An 11,826-nucleotide genomic window follows, 5' to 3' on the forward strand; every position below is an offset into this window, starting at 1 on the left:
TGAAATGTATTTTCTTTCCAGCAATTTGACCTGGGCGGGTCACGATTCCACCCCACCATGTCAGCTGAAACATGTTTTCTTTTCACCCAGTTCACCTCCAAATTCGGACCAAACCCATATTATTCACTTGGGTTTTATTCTTTAACATTTTTAAACTATGACCTACTACACGGACCCATAAATCTTGAGTTCTTCACTCCTACTATTCGTTTTTAGGTTTATTACTCGTTTGACCCGCTACGAGACTTTGAGCGTTTTAGCTCAAGTCTTCCACATCCTTAGCAAATCTTTTCATTGTTTTTCCCAACCACAACCAATGTCGTGGTTGATTTTTCTTAGGCAAAACCTCAATAATCTCATATTAAATTCAAGTAAAACATTTTATTCAGACGACCCGTTAAGAGACTTCAATCCTTTTTAGTTCAAGTCTCCTATAGTTAATTACCATAAGGATGACTTAATTATAGGACTCCTTATTTAATCTACCTGTGGAGGTAGTCTACCTAAACCCATTATCCGAGAGCGCTGTGGTCAAAATTTTGCCCCTTTTCAAACCGGAAAACTTTTATAAGTTTAAATGAAAACTAGCGTCACATTTAACTCGTTATCCCATCTAGATTTATTATATCCTAAGGACATAAAAGTTTCTCATGGTTTAGTGTCAATCCACCACCCTATTCGCTAATTCATGGCAATGCATGCTCATACAGTATGCTTACCTGTAAGTATGAAACCTAACAAACAAAGCGTTAAATATCATATCCAAATGGTGATAACATCAACATTTGACCTGTTTTACATGGTTGTCCATTTGACCCGTTCATAGTGTTAGGACCCGTTCATAGTGTTAGGACCTGTGTTTGGATTAAGATGGAATTATGAGTGAGTTGTGCAGTGGAAATTAAATGGAAGCAAACTTTTCACAATCAAACAGAAGAAATGCTTTCAATCATACATTTTCAACACAGAATCAAATGATTAAATTTATTTCAAACTTTGATTACAATGCATGTATGATTCGCAAACTCCCCCTCAGCCTGAGCTCAATGTTTGTTCGTGCAGGAAGAAGATGGTGAATGAGCTAAACAGAACAGTACAAAGTACTATTCTATTTATAGGCACTAGCAAACTACTAAGCACCTAAGCTGACATCACCATGAAAGTGACATCTAACCTCCTAACAAACTCTTCACAACTGACCTATACAAACACTGCTATGCTAACTACTGATGTTACAATTCAGTACATAAAGTAAACATAAACTGCTATTGCATCCTTCCACTACTGTGAACCCAGCAGTACTAGTCATGATCAGCAGTGCTTGAACCAAGGCAGTAGATTGAGCAGCAGAGCTTTAGTTCTTCAACAGACTTTGACTTGATCAGCAGTTGTAGGTCAGCAGTTTGCATGATCAGCAGATAGGAGGTCAGCAGATGTTGAAACCACTTCCAAGGGGAGAGACTTGCAACCAAACATCTGCTTATTCTGGATCCACTGCTCTGATCCAGTTTTGGCTTTCATTATCTGTTCCTTTGGTAGGGTTCAATCCCAACAATCTCCCCCTGGAACAGATAATGCCAAAACTCTCCATTATTGTAGATCTTTATTGCCTCATCAGCAGTTCCCTTATTTGCCCTTTGAGTTGCAATTCAAAGGTTAAGGCATCTGTATCATCATCATCCCTGCTAAGTGGAAGATCAAGGAGATCCTGCAAATCTTCAAGACTCTGGCCAAGAGCTTGTTCCCTTGTTAATTTCTTCACTTCTCCACTAGACTTGAACACTGTCAGTACGTGGGTCTGTTTATCAGTTTTCCACTTTAGTACTTTTGAGTCTGGTGGGTGTCTTGGGAGATTTTTATTTGAGGAGGTATTTGGTGATGCTGGCCTATTCATGACTGGCTGAGCAGTACTTGTAGATTGTTTCAGTTCAGATTCTTCTTACATCATTAACATAATGCCCTTTTTTACAATGTCATTTCCAGCAATTAGATCTTGAACTGTTTCAGCACCCAACTGGTTTTGTGTCACACCCCCAAAATCCACCTGCGGAGTATCACCGCTTGGGAGCGTGACTGACCAGGATCAAGCCACCAATCATATAGAACAATATATATAGTAAAAGTAATTGCCATTAACCCAAACCAAATCCATATGAAAGGTGTTCCAAAACATAAGTATGTTATCACAGTTTAGAGGAAGCGTATAAATAAAACCCATCATAATAAAGTATCAAATGTCGTAAGTGTTTAACAAGACAATCACGATCCAAGCCCTCAACGACCAGCTCCTCCCTGTGCAAGCTCCGTGTATCTAACGACCTGCAAGGCATGTAACAGAGGATCAACAACTAGTTGAGCGAGTTCACAGAAAGTAAATGCGTAATAGTATATTCGTTTGTAACATGTGGCTCTACTGGGCCGATAGTACGTTCTATTGGTGGGGGCTTCCCATGTTGTATAACCACTAGACTATTCGTAACCATAAGTGTTCGACATATCCCGAGAACAGTAACACGTACAAGTTTACGTAGGTTTTACGTAAGTAATCCTTCACAACCGAGGATAGGGGTACGCGGGGGTTTACGTAGGTTTTACGTAAGTGCCTGACACAACCGAGGCAGTAGTGAGTATAAGTTCACGTAGGTTTTACGTGAGTGTCCTTCGCAACCTGAGGACAGTGAGCAATACAAGTATACGTAGGTTTTACGTATGTGTCCTGCACAACCGAGGACGATGGTATGGTAGTCTAGTAACAGTGTATGTACGAATCTAGTCAGTCTCATTCCTTCAATCCCATTCCCAAGCCCTTGGGAATCCCATGCCTTAGTAAGGGTGTGAACTCACCTTGGTTTGCTCGGTATGTTATTGCTTCTAGAGTTAAATAAGTGTCTAAATCCGTTACCCAAGACCTAGGCACATTGCACATGATTCGATGTAAGTGTTTGAAATCCATTAGGGTTTACAAGTCTTGGTGTTCAATCGACTGTGTGTGATAATTGATTACATACTGATCTGACAAGGTTTGCACATAAATACAGTAATATACAGCAATTACAGCAACGTATGGTATCATATCATGCAGAACAGAACACAGTTAACACTTAACAGTTAACAGGGTTAATCAGCTTGGCTTAACAGGGATTCATATACTTTTTATACGTAACGCAGTCGACATACATGTTTAACGGGGTTATCTGGCTTAACAGATATAACAGTTGAACCCCATCAACTCTTATAAACAAACTTGGACAAGGTATTCAAAGCATAGAACTCGGACAAACATAATATTACAAAACTCAGACCTGTGTAACATCACCAAAAAAAAAAATCGGATCATATCGATTCTTCAAAACTCGGACATCATAAGCTTCATAAGTTCGGACCCCCCATCTAATACTAAAACTCGGACCAAGTGGAGGGGGTTAAAGCTCGGATAGGTGGGTGGGGATCACAAAGTCGGACTAAAGGAACAAGGGCCTTAAACTCGAACCTCTTGTGATGAAATCAAAGGTCGGACAAGAATCATATAACACAAAAACTCTAATGCCCTAGTGGCCGACATCTATCAACCACCGCCAATCCCCATTGGACCGGCATATCCCTCCTTTATCGTTTATTGCCGACAACCCCACATGTACCCACTTTTGATGTAATGATGCCACCCTATTGATTGGACCATATTGATCTAGCCGCCATTTCTACCCAATGATCATACAAAACAAATCACATGCTCATCATCATATTTTTATAATTTCCCACATCATATGGCCGACAAGTATATATAGTTTTCATGTTTCTATTTGACCAAAACATATAGTGGTTGCTATTTGACCAAAACATATAGTGTCATGTTGCTATTTGACCAAAACATATAGTGGCTGCAAGTTTATGTTCATCGATTCCCTAGAAATATGATTGCTACACATGTTTTATTAATTAACAAAATCATCATTCAGTTTACAATTACCCTCACATCATTAGTTTAATCATGAATAGATACGCAACACACTCAGTCATATCATCAGATTGCAACGATCTCTAACATACAAACAATTCAATTTACATGATCACATAACAGTTTACAATCACTATGAAACAATCATCTTATATGCGTAACAACAATCCAATTACCGAGATGATATACTAACCAGGAGACTAGCAACGTAGCAACGGTTCCCAAAGAGCTAGAACTTGTCGTCGGGTTCAAAGGTAGTGAGAGAGAGGAGGTGTGATTAGGGTTTGCTAATTAGTTATCGATCTCAAGCACTGGATAAAACAAAACCTATATTAAATCGTTATTGGGCCAAAGCCATTGCATGTTTTCGGCAGTTAAGTGTGGACGAAAACACTAAAGTGTTTTCAGACATGGGGTGTTTTCGTGGGTGGGTGTGTTTTCGAGTGGGGGTGTTTTCGGATGTAGGGTGTTTGGCACAAGTTCCATGTTTTAAATATTTAAACAATTTACAAATACGTATAACATATGCACACATATAAAACCTATCACAAATAACATTAATATTGCACCACAAAAATCATTAAACACACTTAGCAAATACGTGCGAAGTTAAATCGGATAAGGACCTTGAAAACTCGGGTTGTCACATTATCCCCAACTTGAAAGAAATTTCGTCCCGATATTTGGCATGCGTTTACTGAGGAAGCTAGGTAAGTTGTATCGTTTACTGGTTTTCCTGGGGTGTCACATCATCCCCCCGTTGATTTGGAATTTCGTCCCGAAATTCTGTAATAGCTTCAGCCTCAGTAGTGGTTGCATTGGTTTCGAATAACTGGGGGTACTTTTCTGTCATCTGGTCTTCGCGTTCCCAGGTGTACTCTGGGCCACGTTTGGAGTTCCAACGAACTCGAACAAGAGGGATTCTCTTGCTTTTGAGGACCTTAACATCCCGGTCCGTGATTTCAACTGGCTCCTCGACGAACTGCAACCGCTCGTCGATAGTGAGTTCCTTAAAAGGAACTATGAGGGTCTCATCTGACAGGCACTTCTTCAGATTCGACACGTGAAATACATTGTGAACTGCACTGAGTTCAGCTGGTAGGTTTAGCTTGTAGGCCACTTTGCCTATTTTCTCAATGATCTCGAACGGTCTGACATACCGCGGATTTAGTTTGCCCCGTTTGCCAAAACGAACCACACCCTTCCAGGGTGAGACTTTTAGTAAAACCCGGTCCCCGACCTCAAATTCCAACGGTTTCCTACGCTTATCCGCGTATGCTTTCTGACGGTCGCGTGCTGCCGCCATGCGTTGTCGTATTTGTGCAATCTTTTCTGTGGCGTCCACTACAATCTCCGGACCCGTGATCTGACTATCCCCCACCTCTGCCCAACAGAGAGGTGACCGACATTTACGCCCGTACAATGCCTCGAATGGAGCGGCTTGTATGCTGGTGTGATAGCTGTTATTGTATGAGAACTCCACCAAAGGGAGATGCTTTTCCCAGCCGTTGCCGAAATCAATAACACATGCCCGAAGCATGTCTTCAAGAGTCTGGATCGTTCGCTCAGACTGCCCATCCGTCTGAGGATGATATGCTGTGCTCATGTCTAATCGTGAGCCAAAAGATTTGTGCATCGCTTGCCATAGCTCTGACGTGAATCGTGCATCCCGATCCGAAATGATAGAGGTGGGCACCCCGTGCCTCAAAACAACTTCTTTAAGATGAACGTCTGCGAGGGTGGAGAACTTATCCGTTTCTTTAATAGCCAGGAAGTGTGCAGACTTGGTGAGTCGATCCACGATCACCCATATAGTATCATTCCCAAGCTGAGATCTAGGTAGGCCTGTAACAAAATCCATGGAAATTTCTTCCCATTTCCACTGTGGTATCCGGGGTTGTTGAAGTAGGCCCGCTGGTTTCTGATACTCCACTTTGACCTTTGCACATGTCAAACACTTGCCGACGTAAGTAGCGATGTGGGCTTTCATGCTAGGCCACCAATATGTTGTTTTGAGATCGTGGTACATCTTATCCGACCCTGGATGTATTGAGTAGCGAGACTTGTGTGCTTCATCCATCACCAGTTCTCGTAAACCGCCATAGAGTGGGACCCAAATACGCCCCGTTACATAGTAGGCACCATCTTCCTTTTGTTCCATTCGTTTCCTTGAGCCGCGTAAGGCTTCAGCTTTGACGTTGTCGGGTTTCAATGCTTCGATCTGAGCAGTTCGTATCTGTGCAGGAAGACTGGACTGAATAGTGAGCTACAAAGCTCGTACACGCCTAGGTAGAGTGTCTTTCCGACTGAGAGCGTCAGCCACAACATTGGCTTTGCCTGGATGATACTTAATAGCGCATTCGTAATCGTTAAGTAACTTGACCCATCGTCGTTGACGCATGTTCAATTCCTTCTGCTTGAAGATATGCTCGAGACTCCTGTGATCGGTGTAAATTGTGCACTTGGTACCGTACAGGTAGTGTCGCCATATCTTGAGCGCGAAAACGACAGCTCCCAGCTCTAAATCGTGCGTCGTGTAGTTCCGTTCATGAACCTTGAGTTGACGAGAAGCGTAGGCAATAACTTTATCCCGCTGCATCAATACACAACCAAGCCCCTGTATCGATGCGTCACAATAGACCACAAATCATCCGTGCCCTCTGGCAATGAGAGAATAGGTGCGCTGCATAGTCTATCCTTCAGGTACTGAAAAGCAGTTTCTTGTGTATTACCCCAATGATAGGTAACACCTTTCTGTGTCAACATAGTAAGCGGCTGTGCAATCTTGGAAAAGTCTTTGATGAATCGCCTGTAATAACCCGCCAAACCCAAGAATTGGCGTATTTCTGTCGGTGTACGCGGTGCAGGCCAGTTCCTGATCGAATCTACCTTGGATGGATCGACATGAATCCCATCCCTGTTCACTACATGGCCTAAGAAGTGGACTTCTCGAAGCCAGAAGTCGCATTTTGAAAACTTGGCGTACAATTGCTCCTTTCGAAGAAGTTCCAAGATAAGTCGTAAGTGCTGCTCGTGTTCCTCCTGACTCTTGGAGTAGATCAGAATGTCGTCGATGAAGACAATGACGAACTTGTCAAGATAAGGTTTGCACACCCTGTTCATAAGATCCATGAAAACTGCAGGCACGTTCGTAAGCCCAAATGGCATGACTAGAAACTCGTAGTGTCCGTAGCGAGTTCTGAATGCTGTCTTGGAGACGTCCTCATCCCGGACTCTCAGCTGATGATACCCTGACCTTAGATCAATCTTGGAATAGTAACTCGACCCTTGCAACTGGTCGAATAAGTCGTCAATACGAGGAAGAGGATAGCGGTTCTTCACTGTGACCTTATTCAGTTCACGGTAATCTATGCACATTCTGAAAGTGCCATCCTTCTTTTTCACAAATAGCACTGGAGCTCCCCAAGGTGAAGAGCTTGGATGAATGAAGCCCTTATCCAAGAGCTCTTGTAGTTGCTTAGACAATTCTTCCAGTTCAGTTGGAGCTAAACGATATGGGGCGCGAGCTATAGGTGCTGCTCCTGGAGCTAGCTCGATTTGAAACTCGACCTGGCGATGAGGCGGTAGACCAGGTAAATCTTCAGGAAACACTTGAGGAAATTCGCGTACAACTGGAATATCCTCTATTCTTTTCTCTTTCGTCGATGCATGAGTAACTAGAGCCAAAATGGCCGTGTGACCCTTTCGTAAACATTTCTGAGCCTTCAAGAAAGAGATGATGCCAACCACAACACCACTCTTGTCGCCTTGAACTTCGAGAGGTTCCTTTCCCGTACGAGGAATACAAATGATCTTCTCCTTGCATAGGATCTCCGCCTGCTGCTTGGATAACCAATCCATGCCGATGACGATGTCGAAACTACCCAAAACTCTTGGAATAAGATCAATCGAGAAAGTCTGACCCGCTAGAACGATGTTACAACCCTTGACTACATGCGTGGCTTCTACACTCTTACCATTTGCTAGTTCTACGACATGTTTGGTGTTTAGGGGTGTTGGTGCACGTTTTAACAATTTACTCATTTTCAAAGACATATAACTCGTATCCGCACCCGAATCAAACAAAACAGTAACATAAATATCGTCGAGAAGAAACTTACCCATAACTACGTTGGGATCATTTCTGGCATCACCCTGCCCCAACACAAATGCACGACCCCTTGCTTCATTGCCGTTGTTGTTCCCACCATTATTGTTGTTGTTGCCATTTCCCTGATTGTTGTTATTGTTGTTGTTCTGGTTCCTGTTTAGCTGAGGGAAGTGCCTTTTGAAATGCCCTTCTGCACCGCAATGAAAACACCCCTTGTTGCCCTGCTGTTGGTTCTGCTGTGCTTGTGGCTGCTGCTGATTCTGGTTCGCAGGCCCAGGGCTCCTACAATCCTTGGCCTCGTGACCCATCTTGAGGCATCTTTGACAGCGACCCTTGTTACACTGGCCACTGTGGTGTCTGTTACAGTTGTTACACTTTGGGAGGTTCCCTCGATATCCGCCCTGCCTGTGGCTACCTGAAGAATGCTGACTGGGACTCTGGTAACTGTCAGTCTTTCGCTGCTGAACCTGTGACTGAACTGAAGCTGACCCCTTGCTAGAATCCCCATCCCATTTTCTCTTGTTGTCACTGGGAGTAGCAAGTGTAGCAGAAGTAGTAGCGGTAGCAGTAGCGCTGATACGTTTAGGCAGTTTGTTCTGATCCACTGCCCGATCTGTGATGCGATGAGCGAGGCGTTGAATAGCCTGGATGTTGTCAAGATTAGCCGATGTCACATGGCTCTGAATTTCAGGCGCCAAACCCTTAAGATACAACTCAATGCGCTTGATTGGAGGGTCCACCATAGTTGGGCACAGCACGGCCAGCTCGTTCGACCGTTTAGTGTAAGCTTCGATTTCTGACCCAGTCATTTTCAAATGATAAAACTCATCCTCCAGCTTGTGGATGTCTTCCCGAGTGCAGTATTCACGTTTAATCAGTTCCTTGAAGTCATTCCAAGGGGTGGCGTTAGCAGCTGCCAACCCTAAGATCTGCACTTGCGCGTTCCACCAAGTTAGAGCAATCCCCTCTAAAGTACCAGTGGCATACTTGACCCTGCGAGCCTCAGGGCATTCACACATCTCGAACACAGACTCGAGCTTTTCAAACCAGTGGAGGAGTCCAACCGCTCCTTCAGTGCCACTAAATGTGCTAGGACGACAATCCATAAAGTTCTTGAAAGTGCAGACGGGCTGCTGAGCGTGTTGACCTATTGTGTACGAATAGGACAAGGTTAAACACAAGAGTTAATGTAGGATCTAAAGATCCTAGTGTGAGTCTAAACTGCAGGGTATACTACCTGCTTGAGCAGCTGCAAGTGCCGCAGCAACTTGTTCATTAACGAAAGCCGTCAACTGGGCTTGTGTCATGTTAATTCGTCCGGCCATTGATCTTCACATCAAAGGCAACATAAGTGAGAAAGGTTCGCGAATAGTGCGATGACAGAAGAGTGTAAGCACATAGGTGTTCTCAAGCAATAAGAAGTAATGAGCAGTGTAATCTAAGCATACTACGAGCAAAGTTCTATGCAATTCTAGCATGCAGGCAATAAACATAAACCTTATTACCTAGTATGTTGAGTCTTGCACGTGGAGCGAAGCGTCGTTGTGGATCGTTGAGAGCACTGTTCTGGTTATAGTCTGGTTTTAATAAAAACGTTTTCCCCATATTAAAACCAAGTTCTCTATAACCAATGGCTCTGATACCAATCTGTCACACCCCCAAAATCCACCTGCGGAGTATCACCGCTTGGTAGCGTGACTGACCAGGATCAAGCCACCAATCATATAGAACAATATATATAGTAAAAGTAATTGCCATTAACCCAAACCAAATCCATATGAAAGGTGTTCCAAAACATAAGTATGTTATCACAGTTTAGCGGAAGCGTATAAATAAAACCCATCATAATAAAGTATCAAATGTCGTAAGTGTTTAACAAGACAATCACGATCCAAGCCCTCAACGACCAGCTCCTCCCTGTGCAAGCTCCGTGTATCTAACGACCTGCAAGGCATGTAACAGAGGATCAACAACTAGTTGAGCGAGTTCACAGAAAGTAAATGCGTAATAGTATATTCGTTTGTAACATGTGGCTCTACTGGGCCGATAGTACGTTCTATTGGTGGGGGCTTCCCATGTTGTATAACCACTAGACTATTCGTAACCATAAGTGTTCGACATATCCCGAGAACAGTAACACGTACAAGTTTACGTAGGTTTTACGTAAGTAATCCTTCACAACCGAGGATAGGGGTACGCGGGGGTTTACGTAGGTTTTACGTAAGTGCCTGACACAACCGAGGCAGTAGTGAGTATAAGTTCACGTAGGTTTTACGTGAGTGTCCTTCGCAACCTGAGGACAGTGAGCAATACAAGTATACGTAGGTTTTACGTATGTGTCCTGCACAACCGAGGATGATGGTATGGTAGTCTAGTAACAGTGTATGTACGAATCTAGCCAGTCTCATTCCTTCAATCCCATTCCCAAGCCCTTGGGAATCCCATGCCTTAGTAAGGGTGTGAACTCACCTTGGTTTGCTCGGTATGTTATTGCTTCTAGAGTTAAATAAGTGTCTAAATCCGTACCCAAGACCTAGGCACATTGCACATGATTCGATGTAAGTGTTTGAAATCCATTAGGGTTTACAAGTCTTGGTGTTCAATCGACTGTGTGTGATAATTGATTACATACTGATCTGACATAGTTTGCACATAAATACAGTAATATACAGCAATTACAGCAACATATGGTATCATATCATGCAGAACAGAACACAGTTAACACTTAACAGTTAACAGGGTTAATCAGCTTGGCTTAACAGGGATTCATATACTTTTTATACGTAACGCAGTCGACATACATGTTTAACGGGGTTATCTGGCTTAACAGATATAACAGTTGAACCCCATCAACTCTTATAAACAAACTTGGACAAGGTATTTCAAGCATAGAACTCGGACAAACATAATATTACAAAACTCAGACCTCTATAACATCACCAAAAAAAAAAAAAATCGGATCATATCTATTCTTCAAAACTCGGACATCATAAGCTTCATAAGTTCGGACCCCCCATCTAATACTAAAACTCGGACCAAGTGGAGGGGGTTAAAGCTCGGATAGGTGGGTGGGGATCACAAAGTCGGACTAAAGGAACAAGGGCCTTAAACTCGGACCTCTTGTGATGAAATCAAAGGTCGGACAAGAATCATATAACACAAAAACTCTAATGCCCTAGTGGCCGACATCTATCAACCACCGCCAATCCCCATTGGACCGGCATATCCCTCCTTTATCGTTTATTGCCGACAACCCCACATGTACCCACTTTTGATGTAATGATGCCACCCTATTGATTGGACCATATTGATCTAGCCGCCATTTCTACCCAATGATCATACAAAACAAATCACATGCTCATCATCATATTTTTATAATTTCCCTCATCATATGGCCGACAAGTATATATAGTTTTCATGTTTCTATTTGACCAAAACATATAGTGTCATGTTGCTATTTGACCAAAACATATAGTGTCATGTTGCTATTTGACCAAAACATATAGTGGCTGCAAGTTTATGTTCATCGATTCCCTAGAAATATGATTGCTACACATGTTTTATTAATTAACAAAATCATCATTCAGTTTACAATTACCCTCACATCATTAGTTTAATCATGAATAGATACGCAACACACTCAGTCATATCATCAGATTGCAACGATCTCTAAGATACAAACAATTCAATTTACATGATCACATAACAGTTTACAATCACTATGAAACAATCATCTTATATGCGTAACAACAATCCAATT

This window comes from Helianthus annuus, chromosome 9 (assembly GCF_002127325.2).
Source record: "Helianthus annuus cultivar XRQ/B chromosome 9, HanXRQr2.0-SUNRISE, whole genome shotgun sequence".
NCBI classification, from domain to species: Eukaryota; Viridiplantae; Streptophyta; class Magnoliopsida; order Asterales; family Asteraceae; genus Helianthus; species Helianthus annuus.